Source organism: Oncorhynchus nerka, linkage group LG4 (assembly GCF_034236695.1).
Source record: "Oncorhynchus nerka isolate Pitt River linkage group LG4, Oner_Uvic_2.0, whole genome shotgun sequence".
Taxonomy (NCBI): Eukaryota; Metazoa; Chordata; class Actinopteri; order Salmoniformes; family Salmonidae; genus Oncorhynchus; species Oncorhynchus nerka.
In genome coordinates, this window is record NC_088399.1 from 90,862,303 (window position 1) to 90,875,353 (window position 13,051).

At 44.7% G+C, this 13,051-nt stretch overlaps 1 pseudogene; it reads left to right on the top strand.

The window, feature by feature from the left end:
- The window catches only part of LOC115116592 (MAP7 domain-containing protein 1-like), an 89,411-nt pseudogene that overhangs the window by 34,250 nt on the left and 42,110 nt on the right, over nucleotides 1–13,051 (top strand).

The window sequence follows — 13,051 nt, forward strand, 5'->3', positions numbered from 1 at the left end:
TTAACCACTAGGCTACCTGTAATTAACCACTAGGCTACCTGTAATTAACCACTAGGCTACCTGTTATTAACCACTAGGCTACCTGTTATTAACCACTAGGCTACCTGTTATTAACCACTAGGCTACCTGTTATTAACCACTAGGCTACCTGTAATTACCCACTAGGCTACCTGTTATTAACCACTAGGCTACCTGTAATTAACCACTAGGCTACCTGTTATTAACCACTAGGCTACCTGTAATTAACCACTAGGCTACCTGTTATTAACCACTAGGCTACCTGTTATTAACCACTAGGCTACCTGTAATTACCCACTAGGCTACCTGTTATTAACCACTAGGCTACCTGTAATTAACCACTAGGCTACCTGTTATTAACCACTAGGCTACCTGTAATTAACCACTAGGCTACCTGTAATTAACCACTAGGCTACCTGTTATTAACCACTAGGCTACCTGTAATTAACCACTAGGCTACCGGTAATTAACCACTAGGCTACCTGTTATTAACCACTAGGCTACCTGTTATTAACCACTAGGCTAAATGTTATTAACCACTAGGCTACCTGTAATTACCCACTAGGCTACCTGTTATTAACCACTAGGCTACCTGTAATTAACCACTAGGCTACCTGTTATTAACCACTAGGCTACCTGTAATTAACCACTAGGCTACCTGTAATTAACCACTAGGCTACCTGTTATTAACCACTAGGCTACCTGTAATTAACCACTAGGCTACCTGCCATAACAAAATGTGTAGAATTACAAGAAACAAACTTTAAAACTGTAACATTTTATCTCCTCCCCATGGCAAAATGTGTAGAATTGCATTGCAAGAAACAAACTTTAAAACTGTACCATTTTATCTCCGCCCCATGGCAAAATGTGTAGAATTGCATTGCAAGAAACAAACTTTAAAACTGTACCATTTTATCTCCGCCCCATGGCAAAATGTGTAGAATTACAAGAAACAAACTTTAAAACTGTATCATTTCATCTCCACCCCATGGCAAAATGTGTAGAGTTGCAGGAAGTTAGCATTTAAACAGCAACATTTTCTCTCTGCGGCCAAGAGGAGGGTCTCTAAAATGTGTGGTCGGAAGACAGCGACGCCCACTATAGGCCCTGGTCAAAAGTAGTGCACTATGCAGGGAATAGAGTGCCATTTGGGATGTAAACTTCTGATGAGAGGGATACGTTCTGTGAGCGTGAGTCAGCTAGCTGACCTGGAGCCCTTCACACCTATATCACTCAACAATATCCTTCTCTTTCTGTCTCTGTCTTTCTCTCTTCCTCTATCTCTTCTATCTTTTCTCTCTCTACCTCTTTCTTTTCCCTTTTAATCATTCACTATTTCTCTCCTCCCTCGTTCGACTGAACCTCCCCACTCTTTCTTTCTATCAATCAATCACTCTCTCTCTCCTCCTCTCCTGCTGTTCTGTACAGGTTATTGTGGGGGTGCACAATTTTTATTCACCCCCCCCCCCACCCTCTCTCTCCTGCCACGCATCATTCTGGCATATTGCAGTTTGCCACTGTGAGCAGCCGGGCACAAACAGCTGCTGAATAGCCCAGCCCACAGAGACAGTGCCAGAGGGGTCAGAGGTTAAGAAGAGATCAGAGCAGGCTTTGTTGGTGCATCTTATCATTGATTTGAGATGTGTATATGTAACTTGACTTTGAATGTTACTGGTTATGTGATACTGTAAAGTAGCTGCCTGGTGGCATGGTGTCTCATTCCAATGGTCAGTGTGCATACGTTACATTCTGTCGACTCATACACCCCACACACCACCCACACACCACCCCACACCCCACTCCACACACCACCCACACACCACCCACACACCACCCCACACACCACCCCACACCCCACTCCACACACCACCCCACACACCACCCACACACCACCCCACACACCACCCCACACACCACCCCACACACCACCACACACCACCCCACACACCACCACACACTACCCCACACACCACCACACACTACCCCACACACCACCCCACACACCACCACACACTACCCCACACCACCCCACACACCACCCCACACACCACCCCACACACCACTCCACACACCACCCCACACACCACCACACACCACCCCACACACCACCCCACACACCACCCCACACCCCACTCCACACCACCCCACACACCACCCCACACACCACCCCACACACCACCCACACACCACCCCACACCCCACCCCACACACCACCCCACACACCACCCACACACCACCCCACACCACCCCACACACCACCCCACACACCACCACACACCACCCACACACCACCACACACTACCCCACACCACCCCACACACCACCCCACACCACCCCACACCCCACTCCACACACCACTCCACACACCACCCCACACACCACTCCACACACCACCCACACACCACCACACACTACCCCCACACCACCCCACACACCACCCCACACACCACCACACACTACCCCACACCACCCCACACACCACCACACACTACCCCACACCACCCCACACCCCACTCCACACACCACCCACACACCACCCCACACCCCACTCCACACACCACCCCACACACCACCCCACACCCCACTCCACACACCACCCACACACCACCCCACACACCACCCCACACCCCACTCCACACACCACCACACACTACCCCACTCCACACACCACCACACACTACCCCACACCATTGCAACAGGGGCCTGTATTTAAATGGGCCAGTTTCCCATCAAATGGTTCTGTACGGCTCGCTCTCTCTCTCTCTCTCTCTCTCCCCCTATCTCTCTCTCTCTCTCTCTCTCTCTCGCTCTCTCTACTCCCCCTATCTCTCTCTCTCTCTCTCTACTCCCCTATCTCTCTGTCTCTCTCTCTCTACTCCCCCTATCTCTCTGTCTCTCTCTCTCTCTACTCCCCTATCTCTCGGTATCTCTCGGTCTCTCTCTCTCTCTCTCTCTACACCCCTATCTCTCTGTCTCTCTCTCTCTCTCTCTACTCCCCCTATCTCTCTGTCTCTCTCTCTATATATCTCTCTACTCCCCTATCTCTCTCTCTCTCTCTCTCTCTCTCTCTCTCTCTCTCTCTCTACTCCCCCTATCTCTCTCTCTCTCTCTCTCTCTCTCTCTCTCTACTCCCCTATCTCTCTCTCTCTCTACTCCCCCTATCTCTCTCTCTCTCTCTGTCTCTCTCTCTCTCTACTCCCCCTATCTCTCTGTCTCGCTCTACTCCCTCTCTCTCCTCTCTCAATTCAATTCAATTCAAGGGCTTTATTGGCATGGGAAACATGTGTTAACATTGCCAAAGCAAGTGAGGTAGATAATATATAAAGTGAAATAAACAATAAAAATTAACAGTAAACATTACACATACAGAAGTTTCAAAACAATAAAGACATTACAAATATCATATTATATATATATACAGTGTTTTAACAATGTACAAATGGTAAAGGACACAAGATAAAATAAAGAAGCATAAATATGGGTTGTATTCACAATGGTGTGTGTTCTTCACTGGTTGCCCTTTTCTCGTGGCAACAGGTCACAAATCTTGCTGCTGTGATGGCACACTGTGGAATTTCACCCAGTAGATATGGGAGTTTATCAAAATTGGATTTGTTTTCGAATTCTTTGTGGATCTGTGTAATCTGAGGGAAATATGTCTCTCTGGTATGGTCATACATTGGGCAGGAGGTTAGGAAGTGCAGCTCAGTTTCCACCTCATTTTGTGGGCAGTGAGCACATAGCCTGTCTTCTCTTGAGAGCCATGTCTGCCTACGGCGGCCTTTCTCAATAGCAAGGCTATGCTCACTGAGTCTGTACATAGAGAGCTCTCTCTCTCTCTCTCTCTCTCTCTCTCTCTCTCTCTCTCTCTCTCTCTCTCTCATTCTCTCTCTCTCTCTCTCTCTCTCTCTCTCTCTAATCCCCCTATCTCTCTCTCTCTCTCCCTCTCTCTCATTCTCTCTCTCTCTCTCTAATCCCCTATCTCTCATTCCCTCTCTCGCTACTCCCCCTATCTCTCTGTCTCTGTCTCTCTCTCTCTCTACTCCCCCTATCTCTCTGTCTCTTTACTCCCCCTATCTCTCATTCCCTCTCTTTCCTGCCCACTTTCCTTTTCTCTCGGTCTCGCTCTGTATCCCTCCCTCTCTCGCTCCTACTATCTTTCTCAATCTATTACAAAAAAATCAATGTATTCCCTAACTTCCTTCCCTCTGCCTTTGAATGTGTCTTGTGTGTTTTTGGGAAAGCTGAGCCTGGTCTTCCTTTGAAGATAAGTCAGAAGTATTACACACTGTGTCTGCATCCAAAATGGCACCCTATTCCCTATATAGGCTAGTGCACTACTTTTGACCAGGGCCCATATGGCTCTGGTCCAAAGCAGTGCACTATATAGCAAATAGGCTGCCATATTGGAAACAATCTGTGCCTCCTGCCAGTCCTGTCCCTGTAATGTCTGATGGTGGGGGGAGTTTGGCTCTGCAGAATCCAAAGCTGTGGTGAGAGAAGAGGAGGAGGAGAGGAGGAGTGTGACTGATGTGTGTGAATTGGATGAGAATGAGATGTTAATGGGGAGTTTTGGGATAATGACAGCAGACAGTTCTTCCCAGTGAAGGTGGCCTGGGAGCAGAATGGGATGATGCTAGAGTTTGTTAGCATCACTAGCGCTAGCATCACGTCATCGTACTGGCTTGACAAGAAATGGAGTTAACATGTATAAAACTCTCCCAATTGTGTTCTGGGACAGGTGTTAGTAATGTTCCGATAATGTTGATATCAAACACATGTGTAAATATTCCACTTGAAAAAGAAAAAGAGACCCTCTCAATCTAGGAGCTCAGATGCAATAATGTAATAACCTGATAACCAACGTTTCAACAGACAAGCTGTCTTCATCAGGGTATAATGACAAACACTGTGGGTCACTAGTTTATACAGTGTCAAAGAACACACACAGGTGTCTGTAATCATGGCCAGGTGTGGCCTGATATCATGCATATTCTACTTGCACAGGTATTCCATATTCCGATATTTTAGGAAATTAAACAAATATCTTGTCTTCAAACTTAACCTTTATGAATGTTTTATCTTTCTTCCAGGTATCTCCTCCACACCAGAGCCTTTGGACAACCAGAATGAAGACAAGAACATAGTGAAGGACCTTCTGACATCAGACGACTCAGCCATCTCAGACCTCTCCCCAGACACGGAGTCCTGTCCCAAAGCAGACCCCTCTACCAAGACAGACCCCTCTACCAAGACAGACCCCTCCACCAAGACAGACCCCTCCACCAAGACAGACCCCTCCAACAAGACAGACCCCTCTACCAAGACAGACCCCTCCACCAAGGCAGACCCCTCCACCAAGACAGACCCCTCCACCAAGACAGACCCCTCTACCAAGACAGACCCCTCTACCAAGACAGACCCCTCTACCAAGACAGACCCCTCCACCAAGACAGATGCTAGACCAGGCACCCCTGGGTCTGGCACCAGCCCCCATCCCAAAAAAGGAGGTACATTATTCAACACGTGGCCTGTGCTCAGAACAGCTCTGAGACCCACTGAGAGACATACTGTAACCAGGAAGATAAGGAAATGGCATGGGGTTGGACATCCAGTGTGAGGTGTACAGTTTGGTAGCTGTTGAAGCTAGTTGTCATGTGAGGGGAGAACCATTCAGGCATTCATGTCTGTGGACGGGTGAAAGGTTCCTCAGACTAATCTAATGGATCTTCAGCCATTACAGACTCAATCAGACAGATGGCAGTGGGTGAACTACACATCTTCATTTGTTAGGGGAGTGGTGGACGGTATAGAGGGGGAGGGACGAGAGCCTTGTGTTGGGACAGGACTTCCAGGCTTAGGGAGTTTCCCTAAACCTTCCCCAGCATATCTCTCCAGACACCAGCATTGTCTCTCCAGACACCAGCCTTGTCTCTCCAGACACCAGGTTTGTCTCTCCAGACACCAGGTTTGTCTCTCCAGACTCCAGGTTTGTCTCTCCAGACTCCAGGTTTGTCTCTCCAGACTCCAGGTTTGTCTCTCCAGACACCAGGTTTGTCTCTCCAGACACCAGGTTTGTCTCTCCAGACACCAGGTTTGTCTCTTCAGACTACAGCCTTGTCTCTCCAGACTCCAGCCTTGTCTCTCCAGACTCCAGCCTTGTCTCTTCAGACTCCAGCCTTGTCTCTTCAACCTCCAGCCTTGTCTCTCCAGACTCCAGCCTTGTCTCTCCAGACTCCAGCCTTGTCTCTCCAGACTCCAGCCCAGGGCAGTGAGATGCCAGTCCTGGCTGAGAGACTCCAGTCCTGGCTGAGAGACTCCAGTCCTGGCTGAGAGACTCCAGTCCTGGCTGAGAGACGCCAGTCCTGGCAGTGAGACGCCAGTCCTGGCAGTGAGACGCCAGTCCTGGCTGTGAGACGGCAGTCCTGGCTGTGAGACGCCAGTCCTGGCTGAGAGACTCCAGTCCTGGCTGAGAGACTCCAGTCCTGGCTGAGAGACGCCAGTCCTGGCTGTGAGACGCCAGTCCTGGCTGAGAGACGCCAGTCCTGGCTGAGAGACGCCAGTCCTGGCTGAGAGACGCCAGTCCTGGCTATGAGACGCCAGTCCTGGCTGTGAGATGCCAGTACAGGAATTCACCCTTTGATTGTGGTGGTGGGAGGAAAGAGTTGTTGCTATAGTGACGGCCGCAGCTCTTGCTGCAAGGCCCTCTCAGGTTGGCAGAGAAAACGCGGCATACATATGACATAGCATGGGGCTCCAGAAAGGAGACCCAGGGCCCCGTTTCCAATGCAGACATATTTTAGGCCTAGGCTGAAACAGGATCTGAAATTAATATAAATATCCTTCATCTTATGTTTGTGTTGATCAAAGAGGATCAGAGAGAACGTTGATAATTGCTGCAGACAGGGAATTCAGAAGAATACATGGCCGCATCCTAAAAGGCCCCCTGATTCCCTATAATAGTGCACAACTTTTGGTCAATGGAAGGGCACTATATATGGAATAAGGTGCCGTTTGGGACGCACACATGAATGAATGAGTTCCCTTCTGGTTCACACAACACTGTGCAACTATTGAGTGAATTCCATTATAGCACCGCAGCAGGAGATGTAGCTTCCTGTCCTTCATCGTGAATATACACTACCGTTCAAATGTTTTGGGTCACTTAGAAATGTCCTTTTTTTTTAAACAAAAGTACATTTTTTTGTCCATTAAAATACCATCAAATTGATCAGAAATACAGTGTAGACATTGTCAGTGTTGTAAATCAAATCAAATCAAATCAAATTTTATTTGTCACATACACATGGTTAGCAGATGTTAATGCAAGTGTAGCGAAATGCTTGTAATGTCTATTGTAGCTGGAAGCGGCTGATTTTTAATGATTTTTAATCTACATAGTCGTACAGAGGCCCATTATCAGCAACCATCACTCCTGTGTTCCAATGGGACCTTGTGTTAGCTAATCCAAGTTTAACATTTCAAAAGGATAATTGATCATTAAAAAAAACATTTAGCAATTATGTTAGCACAGATGAAAACTGTTGATATGATTAAAGAAGCAACAAAAATGGCCTTCTTTAGACTAGTTGAGTATCTGGAGCATCAGCATTTGTGGGTTCGATTACAGGCTCAAAATGGCCAGAAACAAAGACATTTCTTATGAAACCCATCAGTCTATTCTTGTTCAGAGAAATTAAGGCTATTCCATGCGAGAAATTGCCAAGAAACTGAAGATCTCGTACAGCGCTGTGTACTACTCCCTTCACAGAACAGCACAAACTGGCCCTAACCAGAATAGAAAGAGGAGTGGGAGGCCCCGGTGCACAACTGAGCAAGAGGACAAGTACATTAGAGTGTCTAGTTTGAGAAACAGACACCTCACAAGTCATCAGCTGGCAGTTTGTCATTTTAAAAGGCTGCAAGTTTATCATTTTAAAAGGCTAATTAGAAAGCCCTTCTTTAAATAGTACCTGCAAAACACCAGTCACAACGTCTATGTTCGTCTATGCAGATATTCCATTAAAAATCAGCTGTTTCCAGCTACAATAGTCATTTACAACATTAACAATGTCTACACTGTATTTCTGATCAATTTTATCGGGCAAAGAAATGTGCTTTCCTTTCAAAAACAAGGACATTTCTAAGTGACCCCAAACTTTTGAACGGTAGTGTGTGTATGACATCACTCCGTAGTTTAGAATTGATGCAGGAATTGTTTCAACTACGTGACCTCTCTCATACTAGTATACTCTACATGACAGGTGTGATCAGCTGTTTGGTGCATTGATATTTTAGGTAAAAATAAATGTATATCTGATGCATAGTTCTTTTTTTCTCTGCCTAGATGGGTTGACGACAGAGCAACGACAGAAGCTGGCTAAGGAGCGGAGGGAGGAGAGGGCCAAATACATTGGTAAGCCCTAAAGGAAAATAAGCTATAGAGAAATGTGTTTTCTGTTATCATGTGTGACATATTGGGCTTGTCTGGTATGGAGGCCAAAGAGACTCAGCTAGTCATGTCTAGGGAAGCATCCAAAATGGCACCCTATCCCAGGGCCCTGGTCAAAAGTAGTGCACTATAAAGGGAATAGGGTGCCATTTGGGTTCCTGACACAAGGCAGAGATATAGAAGGTATGGAATAAACCAATAGACACTGTAGCCTTCAATATGTTGTATTACACTACCCTGAACTGTCCGCCTGTCTTTAACCATTGGCCTCTCTTACATTGTATTACTCTGTCATGGGGGTTCTGTCATGGGGGTTCTGTCATGGGGTTCTACCATTAGGGGTTCTGTCATGGGGGTTCTGCCATGGGGTTCTGCCATGGGGTTCTACCATTAGGGGTTCTCACGGGGTTCTCACGGGGTTCTGCCATGGGGGTTCTACCATGAGGGTTCTACCATTGGGGGTTCTGCCATGAGGGTTCTGTCATGGGGGTTCTGTCATGGGGGTTCTGCCATGGGGGTTCTGTCATGGGGGTTCTGTCATGAGGGTTCTGTCATGAGGGTTCTGCCATGAGGGTTCTACCATGAGGGTTCTACCATTGGGGGTTCTGTCATGGGTGTTCTGCCATGGGGGTTCTGCCATGGGTGTTCTGCCATGGGGTTCTGTCATGGGGTTCTGCCATGGGGTTCTATGGGGTTCTGCCATTGGGGGTTCTGTCATGGGTGTTCTGCCATGGGGGTTCTGCCATGGGTGTTCTGCCATGGGGGTTCTGCCATGGGGTTCTGCCATGAGGGTTCTGTCATGGGGGTTCTGCCATGGGGGTTCTGCCATGGGGGTTCTGTCATGGGGTTCTGCCATGGGGGTTCTGCCATGGGTGTTCTGCCATGGGGGTTCTGCCATGGGGTTCTGCCATGGGGGTTCTGGGGGTTCTGCCATGGGGTTCTGTCATGGGGTTCTGTCATGGGGGTTCTGTCATGGGGGTTCTGCCATGGGGTTCTGCCATGAGGGTTCTGTCATGGGGGTTCTGCCATGAGGGTTCTGTCATGGGGGTTCTGTCATGGGGGTTCTGTCATGGGGGTTCTGCCATGGGGGTTCTGCCATGAGGGTTCTGTCATGGGGGTTCTGTCATGGGGTTCTGTCATGGGGGTTCTGTCATGGGGTTTTTTCTTTCTAATGATTGATGGATATTGATTATTGCTGTTGTCTTCTCATTTTGCTGCTTCAGAACAGCAAACTCAGCTGCAAGGTAAGGCTACTCTATACGGCTCTGTATAAGATCAGTTGTTATCAGCAACAGTCATGCTTTTCTCCACATCTCCACCTTGTGGTTGGGATGCAATGTATTTTTATTTCTGTCTGCTTCTGAACAGTCTTTTCCTTTCTCGTTCATGAATCAGTTTTGTTGCTTTCTGGATGTTGACCTGTTGTTGTCCACTGGGAACCTTTACAGCATCCTGTTTGTCTCTGAGAAGAAGAATGATCAGATAGTTCAGTTGGATAAGAGCGTCTGCTAAATGACTTAAATGTAAATGTAATACGAGTCCCTCATCATGTTTTCTCTTTCCTGTCTTCATTGTGTGGAGATTTGCCTTTCACCTAATTTGTTCCTGTCCATTATACGTGTTTGCATGTGTACTTTGCATCATTTTGTTGGATCATTGTAATGTCTTTCCAGTATAGATTTTTCTTGACTTTATATGTTTTTAGGGTCTATTTTTATGTCAAGGTATTGTGTGATCTTATTATCAACTCAGAGACACTTAGTACACTATAATTTCCCCACAGCCTCATTCCATAGCATTGGCTCAAGCCCCTTGTTTGTACACTAAACCCAAAGCCTGTGCAATCAATCCAATCCAAGGTATTCTTGTGAGCTTGTTTTCAACTCTACATGCAGTACATCGGATCCCTTAACGATGGCCCAAGCGCCCCCCCTCTCTCTCCCTGTATGCTGAGGTCAAAGCTTCAGCAACCAACTGACCAATCAGAGGACGTCTCCCACTGAGCCGTCCCATAGTCCCCCTGGGGCGAGGTGTGAAAAATGTGTAGTCATTACTGTGAACTGACCCGCCGTGCCTCAGACAGATTAGATGCAATTACTCATTTCATTAGATTCATTATAATCGCCATGCCAACGGAATAATTTCAGAAGCCAACCAATGGAAGAAGCCTTTTCTTTACCTGAATAGGGTGTCATTAGCCATAGGACTCTGGTCAAAAGTAGTGCACTATATAGTGAATAGGGTGTCATTGGCCATATGACTCTGGTCAAAAGTAGTGCACTAGATAGTGAATAGGGTGCCATTTGGAACAATCTCTCTGTCTGTCCAGATGTAAGATATGAATCTCATATGGACTACAGACTGCAAATGTTTAGATCTCACTTCATCAAGCGTTTATGGTTGGATGTACTACTGTATGTATACTGTATGTTTATGGTTGGATGTACTACAGTATGTATACTGTATGTTTATGGTTGGATGTACTACAGTATGTATACTGTATGTTTATGGTTGGATGTACTACAGTATGTATACTGTATGTTTATGGTTGGATGTACTACAGTATGTATACTGTATGTTTATGGTTGGATGTACTACAGTATGTATACTGTATGTTTATGGTTGGATGTACTACTGTATGTATACTGTATGTTTATGGTTGGATGTACTACAGTATGTATACTGTATGTTTATGGTTGGATGTACTACTGTATGTATACTGTATGTTTATGGTTGGATGTACTACAGTATGTATACTGTATGTTTATGGTTGGATGTACTACAGTATGTATACTGTATGTACAGTATGTATACTGTGTTATGGTTGGATGTACTACAGTATGTATACTGTATGTTTATGGTTGGATGTACTACAGTATGTATACAGTTTATGTATACTGTATGTTTATGGTTGGATGTACTACAGTATGTATACTGTATGTTTATGGTTGGATGTACTACAGTATGTATACTGTATGTTTATGGTTGGATGTACTACAGTATGTATACTGTATGTTTATGGTTGGATGTACTACAGTATGTATACTGTATGTTTATGGTTGGATGTACTACAGTATGTATACTGTATGTTTATGGTTGGATGTACTACAGTATGTATACTGTATGTTTATGGTTGGATGTACTACAGTATGTATACTGTATGTTTATGGTTGGATGTACTACAGTATGTATACTGTATGTTTATGGTTGGATGTACTACAGTATGTATACTGTATGTTTATGGTTGGATGTACTACAGTATGTATACTGTATGTTTATGGTTGGATGTACTACAGTATGTATACTGTATGTTTATGGTTGGATGTACTACAGTATGTATACTGTATGTTTATGGTTGGATGTACTACAGTATGTATACTGTATGTTTATGGTTGGATGTACTACAGTATGTATACTGTATGTTTATGGTTGGATGTACTACAGTATGTATACTGTATGTTTATGGTTGGATATACTACAGTATGTATACTGTATGTTTATGGTTGGATGTACTACAGTATGTATACTGTATGTTTATGGTTGGATGTACTACAGTATGTATACTGTATGTTTATGGTTGGATGTACTACAGTATGTATACTGTATGTTTATGGTTGGATGTACTACAGTATGTATACTGTATGTTTATGGTTGGATGTACTACAGTATGTATACTGTATGTTTATGGTTGGATGTACTACAGTATGTATACTGTATGTTTATGGTTGGATGTACTACAGTATGTATACTGTATGTTTATGGTTGGATGTACTACAGTATGTATACTGTATGTTTATGGTTGGATGTACTACAGTATGTATACTGTATGTTGTTTATGGTCGGATGTATGGTTGGATGTACTACAGTATGTATACTGTATGTTTATGGTTGGATGTACTACAGTATGTATACTGTATGTTTATGGTTGGATGTACTACAGTATGTATACTGTATGTTTATGGTTGGATGTACAGTATGTATACTGTATGTTTATGGTTGGATGTATACAGTATGTATATGTTTATGGTTGGATGTACTACAGTATGTATACTGTATGTTTATGGTTGGATGTACTACAGTATGTATACTGTATGTTTATGGTTGGATGTACTACAGTATGTATACTGTATGTTTATGGTTGGATGTACTACAGTATGTATACTGTATGTTTATGGTTGGATGTACTACAGTATGTATAGTATGTATACTGTATGTTTATGGTTGGATGTACTACAGTATGTATACTGTATGTTTATGGTTGGATGTACTACAGTATGTATACTGTATGTTTATGGTTGGATGTACTACAGTATGTATACTGTATGTTTATGGTTGATGTACTACAGTATGTATACTGTATGTTTATGTTTGGATGTACTACAGTATGTATACTGTATGTTTATGGTTGGATGTACTATAGTATGTATACTGTATGTTTATGGTTGGATGTACTACAGTATGTATACTGTATGTTTATGGTTGGATGTACTACAGTATGTATACTGTGTTTATGGTTGGATGTACTACAGTATGTATACTGTATGTTTATGGTTGGATATACTACAGTATGTATACTGT